Raw genomic sequence first — 22,290 nt, 5'->3', positions numbered from 1 at the left:
TATAGATACCATTATACTAGCTGCATATAGATACCATTATACTAGCTGGATATAGATACCATTATACTAACATCATATAGATACCATTATACTAGCTGCATATAGATACCATTATACTAGCTGGATATAGATACCATTATACTAGCATCATATAGATACCATTATACTAGCTGGATATAGATACCATTATACTAACATCATATAGATACCATTATACTAACATCATATAGATACCATTATACTAGCTGCATATAGATACCATTATACTAACATCATATAGATACCATTATACTAGCTGCATATACATACCATTATACTAGCTGGATATAGATACCATTATACTAGCTGGATATAGATACCATTATACTAGCTGCATATAGATACCATTATACTAACATCATATAGATACCATTATACTAACATCATATAGATACCATTATACTAGCATCATATAGATACCATTATACTAACATCATATAGATACCATTATACTAGCTGCATATAGATACCATTATACTAGCTGCATATAGATACCATTATACTAGCTGGATATAGATACCATTATACTAACATCATACTAGATACCATTATACAAACATCATATAGATACCATTATACTAGCTGCATATAGATACCATTATACTAGCTGCATATAGATACCATTATACTAGCTGGATATAGATACCATTATACTAGCATCATATAGATACCATTATACTAGCTGCATATAGATACCATTATACTAACATCATATAGATACCATTATACTAGCTGCATATAGATACCATTATACTAGCTGCATATAGATACCATTATACTAGCTGCATATAGATACCATTATACTAGCTGCATATAGATACCATTATACTAGCTGCATATAGATACCATTATACTAGCTGCATATAGATACCATTATACTAACATCATATAGATACCATTATACTAGCTGCATATAGATACCATTATACTAACATCATATAGATACCATTATACTAGCTGCATATAGATGACATTATACTAGCTGCATATAGATACCATTATACTAGCTGCATATAGATACCATTACACTAGCTGCATATAGATACCATTATACTAGCTGCATATAGATACCATTATACTAGCTGCATATAGATACCATTATACTAGCTGCATATAGATACCATTATACTAGCTGCATATAGATACCATTATACTAGCTGCATATAGATACCATTATACTAGCTGCATATAGATACCATTATACTAGCTGCATATAGATACCATTATACTAACATCATATAGATACCATTATACTAGCTGCATATAGATACCATTATACTAACATCATATAGATACCATTATACTAGCTGCATATAGATACCATTATACTAGCTGCATATAGATACCATTATACTAGCTGCATATAGATACCATTATACTAACATCATATAGATACCATTATACTAGCTGCATATAGATGACATTATACTAGCTGCATATAGATACCATTATACTAGCTGCATATAGATACCATTATACTAGCTGCATATAGATACCATTATACTAGCTGCATATAGATACCATTATACTAGCTGCATATAGATACCATTATACTAGCTGGATATAGATGACATTATACTAGCTGCATATAGATACCATTATACTAGCTGGATATAGATACCATTATACTAGCTGCATATAGATACCATTATACTAGCTGCATATAGATACCATTATACTAGCTGGATATAGATACCATTATACTAGCTGCATATAGATACCATTATACTAGCTGCATATAGATACCATTATACTAGCTGGATATAGATACCATTATACTAACATCATATAGATACCATTATACTAACATCATATAGATACCATTATACTAGCTGCATATAGATACCATTATACTAGCTGCATATAGATACCATTATACTAGCTGCATATAGATACCATTATACTAACATCATATAGATACCATTATACTAGCTGCATATACATACCATTATACTAGCTGCATATAGATACCATTATACTAACATCATATAGATACCATTATACTAGCTGCATATAGATACCATTATACTAGCTGCATATAGATACCATTATACTAGCTGCATATAGATACCATTATACTAGCTGCATATAGATACCATTATACTAGCTGCATATAGATACCATTATACTAGCTGCATATAGATACCATTATACTAGCTGCATATAGATACCATTATACTAGCTGGATATAGATACCATTATACTAACATCATATAGATACCATTATACTAGCTGCATATAGATACCATTATACTAGCTGGATATAGATACCATTATACTAACATCATATAGATACCATTATACTAGCTGGATATAGATACCATTATACTAACATCATATAGATACCATTATACTAACATCATATAGATACCATTATACTAGCTGCATATAGATACCATTATACTAACATCATATAGATACCATTATACTAGCTGCATATAGATACCATTATACTAACATCATATAGATACCATTATACTAGCTGCATATACATACCATTATACTAGCTGGATATAGATACCATTATACTAGCTGGATATAGATACCATTATACTAGCTGCATATAGATACCATTATACTAACATCATATAGATACCATTATACTAACATCATATAGATACCATTATACTAACATCATATAGATACCATTATACTAACATCATATAGATACCATTATACTAGCTGCATATAGATACCATTATACTAGCTGCATATAGATACCATTATACTAGCTGGATATAGATACCATTATACTAACATCATATAGATACCATTATACTAACATCATATAGATACCATTATACTAGCTGCATATAGATACCATTATACTAGCTGCATATAGATACCATTATACTAGCTGGATATAGATACCATTATACTAACATCATATAGATACCATTATACTAGCTGCATATAGATACCATTATACTATCATCATATAGATACCATTATACTAGCTGCATATAGATACCATTATACTAGCTGCATATAGATACCATTATACTAGCTGCATATAGATACCATTATACTAGCTGCATATAGATACCATTATACTAGCTGCATATAGATACCATTATACTAGCTGGATATAGATACCATTATACTAACATCATATAGATACCATTATACTAGCTGCATATAGATACCATTATACTAACATCATATAGATACCATTATACTAGCTGCATATAGATACCATTATACTAGCTGCATATAGATACCATTATACTAGCTGCATATAGATACCATTATACTAGCTGGATATAGATACCATTATACTAGCTGCATATAGATACCATTATACTAGCTGCATATAGATACCATTATACTAGCTGCATATAGATACCATTATACTAGCTGCATATAGATACCATTATACTAGCTGGATATAGATACCATTATACTAGCTGGATATAGATACCATTATACTAGCTGCATATAGATACCATTATACTAACATCATATAGATACCATTATACTAGCTGCATATAGATACCATTATACTAACATCATATAGATACCATTATACTAGCTGGATATAGATACCATTATACTAGCTGCATATAGATACCATTATACTAGCTGCATATAGATACCATTATACTAACATCATATAGATACCATTATACTAGCTGCATATAGATACCATTATACTAGCTGGATATAGATGACATTATACTAGCTGCATATAGATACCATTATACTAGCTGGATATAGATACCATTATACTAGCTGCATATAGATACCATTATACTAGCTGCATATAGATACCATTATACTAGCTGGATATAGATGACATTATACTAGCTGCATATAGATACCATTATACTAGCTGGATATAGATACCATTATACTAGCTGCATATAGATACCATTATACTAGCTGCATATAGATACCATTATACTAGCTGCATATAGATACCATTATACTAGCTGCATATAGATACCATTATACTAGCTGGATATAGATACCATTATACTAACATCATATAGATACCATTATACTAACATCATATAGATACCATTATACTAGCTGCATATAGATACCATTATACTAGCTGCATATAGATACCATTATACTAGCTGCATATGGATACCATTATACTAACATCATATAGATACCATTATACTAGCTGCATATAGATACCATTATACTAGCTGCATATAGATACCATTATACTAGCTGCATATAGATACCATTATACTAGCTGCATATAGATACCATTATACTAGCTGCATATAGATACCATTATACTAGCTGCATATAGATACCATTATACTAGCTGCATATAGATACCATTATACTAGCTGCATATAGATACCATTATACTAGCTGGATATAGATGACATTATACTAGCTGCATATAGATACCATTATACTAACATCATATAGATACCATTATACTAGCTGAATATAGATACCATTATACTAACATCATATAGATACCATTATACTAGCTGCATATAGATACCATTATACTAACATAATATAGATACCATTATACTAGCTGGATATAGATACCATTATACTAACATCATATAGATACCATTATACTAGCTGCATATAGATACCATTATACTAACATAATATAGATACCATTATACTAGCTGGATATAGATACCATTATACTAGCTGGATATAGATGACATTATACTAGCTGCATATAGATACCATTATACTAACATCATATAGATACCATTATACTAACATCATATAGATACCATTATACTAACATCATATAGATACCATTATACTAGCTGCATATAGATACCATTATACTATCATCATATAGATACCATTATACTAGCTGCATATAGATACCATTATACTAGCTGCATATAGATACCATTATACTAGCTGCATATAGATACCATTATACTAGCTGCATATAGATACCATTATACTAGCTGCATATAGATACCATTATACTAGCTGGATATAGATACCATTATACTAACATCATATAGATACCATTATACTAGCTGCATATAGATACCATTATACTAACATCATATAGATACCATTATACTAGCTGCATATAGATACCATTATACTAGCTGCATATAGATACCATTATACTAGCTGCATATAGATACCATTATACTAGCTGGATATAGATACCATTATACTAGCTGCATATAGATACCATTATACTAGCTGCATATAGATACCATTATACTAGCTGCATATAGATACCATTATACTAGCTGCATATAGATACCATTATACTAGCTGGATATAGATACCATTATACTAGCTGGATATAGATACCATTATACTAGCTGCATATAGATACCATTATACTAACATCATATAGATACCATTATACTAGCTGCATATAGATACCATTATACTAACATCATATAGATACCATTATACTAGCTGGATATAGATACCATTATACTAGCTGCATATAGATACCATTATACTAGCTGCATATAGATACCATTATACTAACATCATATAGATACCATTATACTAGCTGCATATAGATACCATTATACTAGCTGCATATAGATGACATTATACTAGCTGCATATAGATACCATTATACTAGCTGGATATAGATACCATTATACTAGCTGCATATAGATACCATTATACTAGCTGCATATAGATACCATTATACTAGCTGGATATAGATGACATTATACTAGCTGCATATAGATACCATTATACTAGCTGGATATAGATACCATTATACTAGCTGCATATAGATACCATTATACTAGCTGCATATAGATACCATTATACTAGCTGCATATAGATACCATTATACTAGCTGCATATAGATACCATTATACTAGCTGGATATAGATACCATTATACTAACATCATATAGATACCATTATACTAACATCATATAGATACCATTATACTAGCTGCATATAGATACCATTATACTAGCTGCATATAGATACCATTATACTAGCTGCATATAGATACCATTATACTAACATCATATAGATACCATTATACTAGCTGCATATAGATACCATTATACTAGCTGCATATAGATACCATTATACTAGCTGCATATAGATACCATTATACTAGCTGCATATAGATACCATTATACTAGCTGCATATAGATACCATTATACTAGCTGCATATAGATACCATTATACTAGCTGCATATAGATACCATTATACTAGCTGCATATAGATACCATTATACTAGCTGGATATAGATGACATTATACTAGCTGCATATAGATACCATTATACTAACATCATATAGATACCATTATACTAGCTGGATATAGATACCATTATACTAACATCATATAGATACCATTATACTAGCTGCATATAGATACCATTATACTAACATCATATAGATACCATTATACTAGCTGCATATAGATACCATTATACTAACATCATATAGATACCATTATACTAGCTGCATATAGATACCATTATACTAACATAATATAGATACCATTATACTAGCTGGATATAGATACCATTATACTAGCTGGATATAGATGACATTATACTAGCTGCATATAGATACCATTATACTAACATCATATAGATACCATTATACTAACATCATATAGATACCATTATACTAACATCATATAGATACCATTATACTAGCTGCATATAGATACCATTATACTAACATCATATAGATACCATTATACTAGATGCATATAGATACCATTATACTAGCTGCATATAGATACCATTATACTAACATCATATAGATACCATTATACTAGCTGCATATAGATACCATTATACTAGCTGGATATAGATACCATTATACTAACTTCATATAGATACCATTATACTAGCTGCATATAGATACCATTATACTAGCTGCATATAGATACCATTATACTAGCTGGATATAGATACCATTATACTAACATCATATAGATACCATTATACTAGCTGCATATAGATACCATTATACTAGCTGCATATAGATACCATTATACTAGCTGCATATAGATACCATTACACTAGCTGCATATAGATACCATTATACTAGCTGGATATAGATGACATTATACTAGCTGCATATAGATACCATTATACTAACATCATATAGATACCATTATACTAACATCATATAGATACCATTATACTAACATCATATAGATACCATTATACTAGCTGCATATAGATACCATTATACTAACATCATATAGATACCATTATACTAGCTGCATATAGATACCATTATACTAGCTGCATATATATACCATTATACTAGCTGCATATAGATACCATTATACTAGCTGCATATAGATACCATTATACTAACATCATATAGATACCATTATACTAGCTGCATATATATACCATTATACTAGCTGCATATAGATACCATTATACTAGCTGGATATAGATACCATTATACTAGCTGCATATAGATACCATTATACTAGCTGCATATAGATACCATTATACTAGCTGGATATAGATACCATTATACTAACATCATATAGATACCATTATACTAGCTGCATATAGATACCATTATACTAGCTGGATATAGATACCATTATACTAACATCATATAGATACCATTATACTAGCTGCATATACATACCATTATACTAGCTGCATATAGATACCATTATACTAGCTGCATATAGATACCATTATACTAGCTGGATATAGATACCATTATACTAACATCATATAGATACCATTATACTAGCTGCATATATATACCATTATACTAACATCATATAGATACCATTATACTAGCTGCATATAGATACCATTATACTAGCTGCATATAGATACCATTATACTAGCTGCATATAGATACCATTATACTAGCTGCATATAGATACCATTATACTAACATCATATAGATACCATTATACTAGCTGAATATAGATACCATTATACTAGCTGCATATAGATACCATTATACTAGCTGCATATAGATACCATTATACTAGCTGGATATAGATACCATTATAGTAGTTGCATATAGATACCATTATACTAACATCATATAGATACCATTATACTAGCTGCATATATATACCATTATACTAGCTGCATATAGATACCATTATACTAGCTGCATATAGATACCATTATACTAACATTATATAGATACCATTATACTAGCTGCATATAGATACCATTATACTAACATCATATAGATACCATTATACTAGCTGCATATAGATACCATTATACTAACATCATATAGATACCATTATACTAGCTGCATATAGATACCATTATACTAGCTGGATATAGATACCATTATACTAGCTGCATATAGATACCATTATACTAGCTGCATATAGATACCATTATACTAGCTGGATCTAGATACCATTATACTAGCTGGATATAGATACCATTATACTAGCTGGATATAGATACCATTATACTAGCTGCATATAGATACCATTATACTAGCTGCATATAGATACCATTATACTAACATCATATAGATACCATTATACTAGCTGCATATAGATACCATTATACTAACATCATATAGATACCATTATACTAGCTGCATATAGATACCATTATACTAGCTGCATATAGATACCATTATACTAGCTGCATATAGATACCATTATACTAGCTGGATATAGATACCATTATACTAGCTGCATATAGATACCATTATACTAGCTGGATATAGATACCATTATACTAGCTGCATATAGATACCATTATACTAGCTGGATATAGATACCATTATACTAGCTGCATATAGATACCATTATACTAACATCATATAGATACCATTAAACTAGCTGCATATAGATACCATTATACTGGCTGCATATAGATACCATTATACTAACATCATATATATACCATTATACTAGCTGCATATAGATACCATTATACTAGCTGCATATAGATACCATTATACTAGCTGCATATAGATACCATTATACTAGCTGGATATAGATACCATTATACTAGCTGCATATAGATACCATTATACTAGCTGCATATAGATACCATTATACTAGCTGGATATAGATACCATTATACTAACATCATATAGATACCATTATACTAACATCATATAGATACCATTATACTAGCTGCATATAGATACCATTATACTAGCTGCATATAGAGACCATTATACTAGCTGCATATAGATACCATTATACTAGCTGCATATAGATACCATTATACTAGCTGCATATAGATACCATTATACTAGCTGGATATAGATGACATTATACTAGCTGCATATAGATACCATTAAACTAGCTGCATATAGATACCAATATACTAACATCATATAGATACCATTATACTAGCTGCATATAGATACCATTATACTAGCTGCATATAGATACCATTATACTAGCTGCATATAGATACCATTATACTAACATCATATAGATACCATTATACTAGCTGCATATAGATACCATTATACTAGCTGGATATAGATACCATTATACTAGCTGCATATAGATACCATTATACTAGCTGCATATAGATACCATTATACTAGCTGCATATAGATACCATTATACTAGCTGCATATAGATACCATTATACTAACTTCATATAGATACCATTATACTAACATCATATAGATACCATTATACTAGCTGCATATAGATACCATTAAACTAGCTGCATATAGATACCAATATACTAACATCATATAGATACCATTATACTAGCTGCATATAGATACCATTATACTAGCTGCATATAGATACCATTATACTAACATCATATAGATACCATTATACTAGCTGCATATAGATACCATTATACTAGCTGCATATAGATACCATTATACTAGCTGCATATAGATACCATTATACTAACATCATATAGATACCATTATACTAGCTGCATATAGATACCATTATACTAGCTGCATATAGATACCATTATACTAACATCATATAGATACCATTATACTAGCTGCATATAGATACCATTATACTAGCTGGATATAGATACCATTATACTAGCTGCATATAGATACCATTATACTAGCTGCATATAGATACCATTATACTAGCTGCATATAGATACCATTATACTAGCTGCATATAGATACCATTATACTAGCTGCATATAGATACCATTATACTAGCTGCATATAGATACCATTATACTAGCTGCATATAGATACCATTATACTAGCTGGATATAGATACTATCTGTCTGTGCTGTACACAGCTGAGGTGTAATATGAACAAAGGGAACCTAAGTCAATGGTTGTTTTGTTTCCCTTTAGTGTTTTAGAGTTAAGGCTGGTTTGTTTCACAACAGCATCTGGATGGTATAGTAACTGCTCTGGGTTGAAATTAGATAAGGACGTGGAATTTGCCGTTCCTTTTGGTCCAGCTGCTTTTTAGAGTGGTAACAGGGCATGCTATCACTCCCCTCCCAGACTGCAGCCTGGCCTCACTCCCCTCCCAGCCTGCAGCCTGGCCGCTGCACAGCACTCACGTGTCTAATCGTTATTGGATTACATTTTCTGGCTTCATAAAATGCGGTTAAGAGGCACTTTAGACGTACGCGCATGACCTGCTTTCTGGAGATGGCTATCAGAGGAAAAGTGACAGGTCAATCGCTGGTTATATCACAAATGGCACCCTATTCCCTACACAGTGCACTACTTTTAAACAGAGCCCTATCAGCCCTATGGGGTCTCGTCAAAAGTAGTGCACTATATAGGGAATAAGGAGTCATTTTGGATGCAGACCTGCTTTCTGGAGATGGCTATCAGAGGAAAAGTGACAGGTCAGTCACTGATTCCTGTTTGGACTGAGGCAGAGCGGTTAGCCTCCCCTGAGCACTTTAGAGAGTTAGAAAAAAAAATAAAAAAAACTTCTGGAGAAGTCCACATGCTGCATATATCAGCACACACTCCTGACGGAGTGGGATGAGTGTGTGTGTTGTGTGTAATTTGGTATGTGCCGAGACACACACTTACGGGAAGTGGTTCTCCACTCTGGCAGCTGGGGGAGGCGGTGATGGGGTAGGAGGGGGTGAGGGAGGGGGGTGGGGGGGTAGGAGGGGTGAGGGAGGGAGGTAGGAGGGGGGTAGGAGGCACTGAGTGGGTGGAGGGGTGAGGGGGAGGGGGTGGAGGGGTTAGGAGATGAAAGGGCGACTGTTGCATGTTGTCTGTCACTTATAGGAGATTCAAACAGACCAGAGGAGGGGAGGACAGAGAGAACTAAGAGAGGAACAGTCGGTCAAAGAGCAGAAAACGTTTGTATTGTAGCAGGGTGAATGACTGAGTATGGTGATGAAGACACTAACGGTCTATCTTGTACTGTACATTATGTAGCACAATTTGTACCATCTTAAAATGTCACCTAATTAGATGCTTTTTCCTCTTCTTTTGGATGAATAAGGAAATGTATATGTAAAATATATGTTAAGATAGGGCACCGCCACAGGAGGTTGGTGACACCTTAATTGGGGAAGACGGGCTTGTGGTAATGGCTGAAGCGGAATTAGTGGAATGGTATCAATTTGGATGCCATTCCACTGACTCCATTCCAACCATTATTATGAGCTGTCCTCCCCTCAGCAGCCTCCATTACTATGTAGGTCTACCGGTATTCATGCACGGACCTGTTTGAATTTTTACTCTACCTTACACAATGATATTTCAATGTTTGGTTTTGTTAAATTTAAATGTAATAACTGAGTGGTGAAACTCGAAAAACCGTCTGTTCTTACCACCAGTAAGAGAGTGCTAACAGTTGAGAACGGCTCATTTGCTAGCAAGAGCTTCGGGTGCGCACATGTCGTTTTCTACCATGAATAGCGCCTGTGAAGAAGCACTGGCGCCGACGTTGCGCATATGTACTTTTTTTTACATGGATCTTGCCTGTGAGGCAGTGTGGGTGCCAAAAGCACCTTAGAAATCGGCACAATGCCCCTTGTGGCGAAAGTAAGAAATGCCATTGAATCCTTTCAATAATTATTCTGCTAAAAGAAAAGGGACTTTTTTCACAAAATAGAGGCAAACAAAGACAAAACAAACGTTTTACAGGAAATGATGACACATGAGTGAAGGAAATGCAGAAATTAATGAAAATGCAGAATTGTTTTTTGTTGTTGAAGTTGATTGAACAGTATAAAACAATAAGAAGAAAGACAGCCCCATTAAAACCACATTGAATGTATAGAATCACCTTTGGCTGCGATTACAGCTGTGAGGCTCTCTGAGTAAGTCTCTAAGAGCTTTGCGCATCTGGATTGTACAATATGTGCACATTATTCTTTTAAAAATTCTTCAAGCTCTTTCAAGTTGGTTGTTGATCATTGCTAGACATCCATTTTCAGGTCTCGCCATATATTTTCAAGCCGATTTAAGTGAAAACAGTAACTAGGCCATTCAGGAACATTCAATCTTGGTCAGCAACTCCAGTGTATATTTGGCCTTGTGTTTTAGGTTATTGTCCTGCTTAAAGGTGAATTTGTCTTCCAGTATCTGTTGGAAAGCAGACTGAACCTGTGCTTAGCTCTATTTCATTTCTCTTTATCCCCCAAAATCTTCCTAGTCCTTGCCGATGACAAGAATACCCATAACATGATGCAGCCACCACCATGCTTGAAAATATAAAGAGTGGTACTCAGTGATGTGTTGTGTTGGATTTGCCCCAAACATAACGCTTTGTATTCAGGACAAAAAGTTAATTTAATTTGCACATTTTTTGCAGTTTTACTTTAGTGCCTTATTGCAAACAAAATGCATATTTTGAAATATTTGTATTCTGTATAGGCTTCCTTCTTTTTACTCTGTCATTTAGGTTAGTATTGTGGAGTAACTACTTGTTAATTACATTTGAACTCCTGAACTTATTTAGGCTTGCCATAACAAAGGGATGGAATACTTACTGACTCAAGACATTTCAGCATTTCATTTTTAATTAGTTTGTAAAAATTTCTGAAAACATAATTCCACTTTGACATTATGGGGTATTGTGTGTAGGCCAGTGACACACAATCTCTATTTTAAATTCAGGCTGTAACACAACAAAATGTGGAAAAACTCAAGGAGTGTGAATACTTTCTGAAGACACTGTACATCAACACGCTTTTCTCTTTTTGGAATTATTACGTTACGTAAGAGATTCTCTGGTTTCAACTGACTATAAGAAACAAAACCCCCATCATACTGTTGATGTCTGATATGTCTTGGCTATTAGTGTGTTAGTTGTAGAAAGCCCTGATGGGTGGTTGTTAGTTGTAGAAAGCCCTGATGGGTGGTTGTTAGTTGTAGAAAGCCCTGATGGGTGGTTGTTAGTTGTAGAAAGCCCTGATGGGTGGTTGTTAGTTGTAGAAAGCCCTGATGGGTGGTTGTTAGTTGTAGAAAGCCCTGATGGGTGGTTGTTAGTTGTAGAAAGCCCTGATGGGTGGTTGTTAGTTGTAGAAAGCCCTGATGGGTGGTTGTTAGTTGTAAAAAGCCCTGATGGGTGGTTGTTAGTTGTAGAAAGCCCTGATGGGTGGTTGTTGAGACAATAATCACAGTAAAGAATCAGTGTTGATAAAAAGACCTCAGCATAAACATGGATCTTTAATTACAACCAACAACAGACAGCACAAACTATCTACACACTGTTAATCATTCCAATGGGCTATTGATAGTGTTCCCGTTTGGTTTATGTGAGTATCTATCACCGTGCCAGCTAAGGAAGGCTGCAGTGTAGCTCAGTTGGTAGAGCATGGCGTTTGCAACGCCAGGGTTGTGTGTTCGATTCCCACGGGGGGCCAGTATGAAAATGTATGCACTCACTTAACTGTACGTCGCTCTGGATAAGAGCGTCTGCTAAATGACTAAAACGTAATCAGACAACCATGGTGTGGTCGAACAGATCCTTATCCACATATAGTATTAAACCAGAGAACTGGTTACCTTTACACTGTACAGATGTCGGATCTTAACATGAGCCATTTCGTCGCAGGGGGAAAAGAATCCTGCAGCAGGAGGTTTTGAATGAATATTGAATAGTGGTGTTTGTAGGCTATACAATGCAGTACCGTACCTAAGGGGCTATGGTTTGGGAACGGATGTGTAACCCAACTGACCTCATATCAATGGTGGAACAAGCTCCCTCACGACGCCAGGACAGCGGAGTCACTCACCACCTTCCGGAGACATTTGAAACCCCACCTCTTTAAGGAATACCTGGGATAGGATAAAGTAATCCTTCTACCCCCCCGCCCCCCCCTAAAAAAAATAAAATATTGTAAAGTGGTTATCCCACTGGCTATAGGGTGAATGCACCAATTTGTAAGTCGCTCTGGATAAGAGCGTCTGCTAAATGACGTAAATGTAAATGTAAAATGTAAATATCATCACGTATTCTCACAGCTTGCTAGAGTATTGTGAACTGCTGGACCACAGCGGTCTGACAGCACGCGTCGGCCCAGAGCATCATCATGAGTTTTGAAAACTTTACATGAATGGAAATGAATGTTGGTGTATTTTACTGTAATTACCTAACCAATCCAAAGGCAGCTGCCTGCTGCTTATCTGCCTCCTAAGGCACCTACAGTGGGGAAAAAAAGTATTTAGTCAGCCACCAATTGTGCAAGTTCTCCCACTTAAAAAGATGAGAGAGGCCTGCAATTTTCATCATAGGTAAACGTCAACTATGACAGACAAATTGAGGAAAAAAAATCCAGAAAATCACATTGTAGGATTTTTTATGAATTTATTTGCAAATTATGGTGGAAAATAAGTATTTGGTCACCTACAAACAAGCAAGATTTCTGGCTCTCACAGATCTGTAACTTCTTCTTTAAGAGGCTCCTCTGTCCTCCACTCGTTACCTGTATTAATGGCACCTGTTTGAACTTGTTATCAGTATAAAAGACACCTGTCCACAACCTCAAACAGTCACACTCCAAACTCCACTATGGCCAAGACCAAAGAGCTGTCAAAGGACACCAGAAACAAAATTGTAGACCTGCACCAGGCTGGGAAGACTGAATCTGCAATAGGTAAGCAGCTTGGTTTGAAGAAATCAACTGTGGGAGCAATTATTAGGAAATGGAAGACATACAAGACCACTGATAATCTCCCTCGATCTGGGGCTCCACGCAAGATCTCACCCCGTGGGGTCAAAATGATCACAGGAACGGTGAGCAAAAATCCCAGAACCACATGGGGGGACCTAGTGAATGACCTGCAGAGAGCTGGGACCAAAGTAACAAAGCCTACCATCAGTAACACACTACGCCGCCAGGGACTCAAATCCTGCAGTGCCAGACGTGTCCCCCTGCTTAAGCCAGTACATGTCCAGGCCCATCTGAAGTTTGCTAGAGTGCATTTGGATGATCCAGAAGAGGATTGGGAGAATGTCATATGGTCAGATGAAACCAAAATATAACTTTTTGGTAAAAACTAAACTCGTCGTGTTTGGAGGACAAAGAATGCTGAGTTGCATCCAAAGAACACCATACCTACTGTGAAGCATGGGGGTGGAAACATCATGCTTTGGGGCTGTTTTTCTGCAAAGGGACCAGGACGACTGATCCGTGTAAAGGAAAGAATGAATGGGGCCATGTATCGTGAGATTTTGAGTGAAAACCTCCTTCCATCAGCAAGGGCATTGCAGATGAAACGTGGCTGGGTCTTTCAGCATGACAATGATCCCAAACACACCGCCCGGGCAACGAAGGAGTGGCTTCGTAAGAAGCATTTCAATTTCCTGGAGTGGCCTAGCCAGTCTCCAGATCTCAACCCCATAGAAAATCTTTGGAGGGAGTTGAAAGTCCGTGTTGCCCAGCGACAGCCCCAAAACTTCACTGCTCTAGAGGAGATCTGCATGGAGGAATGGGCCAAAATACCAGCAACAGTGTGTGAAAACCTTGTGAAGACTTACAGAAAACGTTTGACCTGTGTCATTGCCAACAAAGGGAATATAACAAAGTATTGAGAAACTTTTGTTATTGACCAAATACTTATTTTCCACCATAATTAGCAAATAAATTCATTAAAAATCATACAATGTGATTTTCTGGAAAAAAAATTCTCATTTTGTCTGTCATAGTTGACATGTACCTATGATGAAAATTACAGGCCTCTCTCATCTTTTTAAGTGGGAGAACTTGCACAATTGGTGGCTGACTAAATACTTTTTTTCCCCACTGTACCTTAGTAGGTAGCACTTTTCCAGTAGGTTACTGCCATTTGGGACAGGACTCGAAGACAGCATCGCGTGATAACGCATTCACATTGCACCGAGCGCGAGACGTTTGTAGCCACATTGCAGCCACTGTAGCAGCGTGACCAACTAGTGCTAGCAATTCAGTGAACAACTATCCCAAAATTGAAATATCTGACTCAAATAACAAGTAACAGAATCGATCTCCTCGGTACCTGTTCATGAAGGAAGTTGACACCAACCAGAATAAGTATCCTACGGTATAGGGTCCTCCTCTCACATATTGCTTTGGCTGCTATCATACAGGCTAGGTGTTTTTTTTTTTTAGATAGCTAAATAAGCTATTTGACTGACTGTTTAAGAATGATTAATAGCCAGAATAGTAGCGTTTCAAAGTGAAGTTAATATTTCATTAGAGCTGCTGATGGTTTTTTTCTAACAAGTAGGCTTGCATTGTGATTCATTCATACAACTATAACACCCATGCATATTATTAAATGACATCAATGTTCAAGATAACATGGTTTTATATTAGTTGATAACTAATGTTTAAAGGTGATATGATGCAATCTAACTAGATTAGAAGGTTACTTCATCCTAATGTAAGCTAAATGCATTGGATACAAAACAAATGCTGGCATGTGATAAAGGATAACATGTCCAATATAATTATATATATAAATGCATATCAAACAGGAATATACACTGAGTGTACAAAACATTATGAACACCTGCTCTTTCCATGACATGGACTGACCAGGTGAAAGCTATCATCCCTTATTGATATCAGTTTGTTACAAACTCAATATTAGGAAGGTGTTCTTAACGTTACCAGATGCAGTCACCAGACGCCCAAGCCTCAAGGCATCAACACTTGTAATTTTGAATGAATGTTAACATTAGTATTGGTTTTCGTGTATCTGCACAAGTCCTTAAAACACAGTCCATTGTACAAAATAAGTAATTCCCAATTGAGGGATATCTAGGAGATTAACCTCCAACATTCATAAGCTTGTTCGATACATGAGAGCAAATTTTGTCATGACAGCCACAGTTTTTATTTTATTTTATAGGCAGGACAGGAGTTTTTGTTCCAGCCTTTCACTAATACGTAATTTAATTAGTCTCCCGAGTGGCGCAGTGGTCTAAGGCACTGCATCGCAGTGCTAGCTGTGCCACTAGAGATCCTGGTTCGTATCCAGGCTCTGTCGTAGCCGGCCGTGACCAGGAGACCCCGTGACCAGGAGACCCATGGGGCGGCGCACAATTGGCCCAGCGTCGTCCAGGGTAGGGGAGGGAATGGCAGGCAGGGATGTTGGTAGAGCATGGCGTTTGCAACGCCAGGGTTGTGGGTTCGATTCCCGCGGGGGGCCAGTATGAAATGAAAAAATAAATAAAAATAATAATATGTATGCACTCACTAACTGTAAGTCGCTCTGGATAAGAGCGTCTGCTAAATGACTAAAATGTAAATGTAAATGTAATTAATTGTGGTCTAAATTGAAGACTTGCACACAATCCCCTGGGACAGAAATCACGTCTGTATTTTAGAATGAGCTTCATAAGTTACAATGTCCTGACAAATCTGCATGATACACAATAACTTGGGTGAATCTATGTTGCACACTCCTGAATAATATCCTGGGACATGGTGATTATCCTGGTGGCTGGGAGGTTCACAACAAGTTCTTTACATCTGCACAGTGTCAGGGTGGGATGTCCTTCAATCTGGAACAAGCAGAGACAAGGGAAGAAATTAACCTCACTGCTCAAATTTCAGTGCTGGTTCAAGTCTCTGAAGCCAAAACTACCTTTATTAATATGTAATTGTTTTGTTAACAGTGTTGCATATTTTTAGGCTTGGTCAAGTTGTTTACAGTCAGAGTAGAATAACTTAGCTTCTAATTGTAACTGGTAACACCAACCCCAATGGTGCAACACAATAGGGGAACGGAAAGTGGCAAGAGAAAGTTAGCTAACGTTAGCTAGGTGAACAGACACTGCATGCAGCTAGCTAGAAAAACAGACTCATCAACAGAATGTACAAATAACATGGCTGACTAGCAAGCCTAGATTGAACAGAACACAGCTGGCTGCATTTCCTACGTTTTCAATCAGACGTTGTAAAATGTTTACCTTCAGTCCATGAAAACAAATTGCGTCCGACGTGTTAGCTAGGTAGTTAGCTAGCTTGGCAAAATGGCAAAAATATACCAGTTACTCAACATTTCAATTCAAAACTCATATGAAAGTAATTTGTTGAACATTTTAACGTAATTTGGTGAATAAATAAACGTTATACTTACATTTCGCAAAAATGATTCCTTATTCTTCTGGAAAATGTTATCCCAAGCGGGGACTTCTATCCGCCATTAATTCATAAATGTAGGGAATTTTCGCTGCACCGCAAAGTGTTACGCCCAGTGAAGGATACTGAGTGGCACGTCTTGCTCTTCATTGTATAAATACATGCCAGTCTCGCTTGGCTAAGAGTTGAGGAGAGACTGACTGCATCGCTTCTTTTTATAAGAAAAAATGTGTTGAAAATCCCAAATAGTTTGCATAGTCAACTTACACATGTAATGAATACTCAGGGAGAAAAATGTGTAGATTCACGCGCAGAGCACAGCAGGTGTTTATTACGCCAGGAATCGTGGTCACAGGCAGGCAATGGTCATACACAGGTAGGCAAACAGGCAGGAGAATCAAAAACTAGGACTGAAGGCTATAACTGGTTCACACAAACGAGCTAGGAAAAGGCTTAGTAGAGTCAAAACGAACAATACCTCACAAGGCACAAACAGAAAGAACTGAACTAAATAAGGAGCTGATGAGACCAGGTGAGTAACTAACACAGGTGAAATCAATGAACAAAAATGAAAGACAGGGCTACGTTCAAGAACACAAAGAAACAGGGCTACGTTCAAGAAGGTTGACTAAGAAAATAAATACAGAACCTTACAACACACAGCTCTGACACACACACTTACCCCACCAGACATACCACCAGGGGTCTTTTCACAGTCCCCAAATCCAGAACAAATTCAAGAAAGCATACAGTATTATATAGAGCCATTATTGCATGGAACTCCGTTCCAACAGCAAACCTGGTATCAAAAAAACAGATCAAGCAACACCTCACGGCACAACGCCTCTCCCCTATTTGACCTAGATAGTTTGTGTGTATGTATTGATATGTAGGCTACGTGTGCCGTGTAGTTCTGTCCTTGAGCTGTTCTTGTCTATTAATGTTCTGTATTATGTCATGTTTCATGTTTTGTGTGGACCCCAGGAAGAGTAGCTGCTGCTTTTGCAACAGCTAATGGGGATCCTAATAAAATACAAAATACCAAATACATGGGATTGGGACATGTCAATTTTGACGTCCTGCCTTGAAATTCTGCCTCAAAAGGCAGCATCTTTATTATCACCAGCTGATGTCTCCTTACACCATCAATATGCGCTAAATTCACCCGCTGATCTCATTGGTCACCTTATTACGCTGATCTCATTGGTCACCTTATTACGCTGATCTCATTGGTCACCTTATTACCACTCCCTAAAAGTTGATGTCAGTGTCCTGCTTGAAAGTGTCCTGTCAGTGTCCTGCTTGAAAGTGTACTGTCAGTGTCCTGCTTGCACCCAAAGTCTTTGAAGATACTGGTTGGAATTGTCATCGCAACAACTCAGTCGTTTAAAAAAATAATAATACTTAAGGGCGATTTATATATTTAACAAGCATTCCGTACAATGGAGAAAAAAAAGTATTTCCTCATTTACCATGGCAAATTTACTGTGGTAATTTATCCGACACTTTGTATGAAACTAATGTTGGTGTAGCCTACTGTTATTATTTGATTTGTTTCCTATTTATGTTATCCAAAAGTGTCTGGTACGGTCACTTCTCATCAAGATTGGGGGTAAAATAACCCTGGACTGTACACATTTGAAATGTGTAACTACATCAAGTCAATCGGGGGGATTGAGTTGTTTGTGCCAGAAGGGCGTGGGCTGGGATCGAACCCACATGACATGGTAGGCCTATACAGTGCCTTCAGAAAGTATTCACAACCTTTGACTTTCTCCACATTTTGTTGTATTACAAAGTGGGATTCAAATGGACTTAATTGTAATTTTTTGTCAATGAACTACACAAAATACTCTGCAATGTCAAAGTGGAAGAAAAATTCTAACATGTTTTAGACATTTATAGAAAATAAAACATTAATATATCTTGATTAGATAAGTATTCAACCCCCTGAGTCAATACATGTTAGAATCACCTTTGGCAGCGATGAGTCTTTCTGGGTAAGTCTCCAAGAGCTTTGCAAACCTGGATTGTACAATATTTGCCCATTATTCTTTTAGAAAATCTTCAAGCTGTCAAGTCTTGCCATAGATTTTCAAGCCAATTTAAGTAAAAGCTACAACATAACTAGGCCAATCAAGAACATTCAATGTTGTCTTGCTAAGCAACTCCAGTGTATATTGTGCCTTGTGTTTTAGGTTATTGTCCTGCTGAAAGGTGAATTCATCTCCCAGTGTCTGTTGGAAAGCAGACTGAACCAGGTTTTCCTCCAGGATTTTGCCTGTGCTTCGCTCTATTCTGTTTCTTTTTATCCTAAAAAACTCCCTTGTCCTTGCCAATGACAAGCATACCCATAACATGATGCAGCCACCACCATGCTTGAAAATATGAAGAGTGGTACTCAGTGATGTGTTGTGTTGGATTTGCCCTGAACATAACAGTTTTTATTTTATTTCTTTGCCACATTTTTTTCATTTGTATTACTTTGGTGCCTTATTGCAAACAGGATGCATGTTTTGGAATATTTGTATTCTGTACAGGCTTCCTTATTTTCACGCTGTCATTTATGTTAGTATTGTGGAGTAATTACAAAGTTGTTGATCCATCCTCAGTTATCTCTGATCACAGCCATTCAACTCTGTAACTGTTTTAAAATCACCATTGGCCTCATGGTGAAATCCCTGAGCGGTTTCCTTACTCTCCGGAAACTGAGTTAGGAAGGGCGCCTATAGCTTTGTAGTGACTGGGTGTATTGATACAGCATCCAAAGTGTAATTAATAACTGCACCATGCTCAAAGGGATATTCAATGTTGCTTTTTTTTTACCCATCTACCAATAGGTGCCCTTCCTTGCAAACCATTGGAAAACCTCCCTGGTCTTTGTGGTTGAATCTGTGCGTGAAAGTCACTGCTCAACTGAGGGACCTTACAGATAATTGTATGTGTGTGGTACAGAGATGAGGTAGTCATTTAAAAATCATGTTAAACACTATTGTTGCACACAGAGTGAGTACATGCAACTCATTATGTGACTTGTTAAGCTACTTTTTACTCCTGAACATATTTAGGCTTGCCATAACAAAAGGGTTGAATACTTATTGACTCAAGACATTTCAGCTTTTCATTTTTATTTCATTGGTAAACATTTCTAAAAACATAATTCCACTTTGACATTATGGGGGATTGTGTGTAGATCAGTGACACAGAATCAAAATTTAATCAATTTTAAATTCAGGCTGTAACACAACAAAAATGTGGAAAAAGCCAAGCGGTGTGAATACTTTTTGAAGGCACTGTGTGTGCGTGCTGAAGGCAGCGGCCCTAACCGCTAGACCACCCGTGTGTGCGTGCTGAAGGCAGTGGCCCTAACCGCTAGACCACCCGTGTGTGCATGCTGAAGGCAGCGGCCCTAACCGCTAGACCACCCGTGTGTGCGTGCTGAAGGCAGCGGCCCTAACCGCTAGACCACCCGTGTGTGCGTGCTGAAGGCAGCGGCCCTAACCGCTAGACCACCCGTGTGTGCGTGCTGAAGGCAGCGGCCCTAACCGCTAGACCACCCGTGTGTGCGTGCTGAAGGCAGCGGCCCTAACCGCTAGACCACCCGTGGTAAGCGCATGGAAGGCAGCGGCCCTAACCGCTAGACCACCCGTGTGTGCGTGCTGAAGGCAGCGGCCCTAACCGCTAGACCACCCGTGTGTGCATGCTGAAGGCAGCGGCCCTAACCGCTAGACCACCCGTGTGTGCGTGCTGAAGGCAGCGGCCCTAACCGCTAGACCACCCGTGTGTGCGTGCTGAAGGCAGCGGCCCTAACCGCTAGACCA

General features: G+C 36.6%; 1 protein-coding gene across 1 annotated transcript in view; it reads right to left on the bottom strand.

Annotated features, from left to right (window-relative positions):
* The window catches only part of LOC121534151, a 195,832-nt gene that overhangs the window by 157,826 nt on the left and 15,716 nt on the right, over positions 1-22,290 (bottom strand). The window lies entirely within an intron of this gene.

This window comes from Coregonus clupeaformis, chromosome 20, assembly GCF_020615455.1.
Source record: "Coregonus clupeaformis isolate EN_2021a chromosome 20, ASM2061545v1, whole genome shotgun sequence".
Classification (NCBI taxonomy): domain Eukaryota; kingdom Metazoa; phylum Chordata; class Actinopteri; order Salmoniformes; family Salmonidae; genus Coregonus; species Coregonus clupeaformis.
The sequence above is the reverse complement of the archived record's forward strand: the minus strand, read 5'-3'. Positions and strand labels throughout refer to the sequence as shown.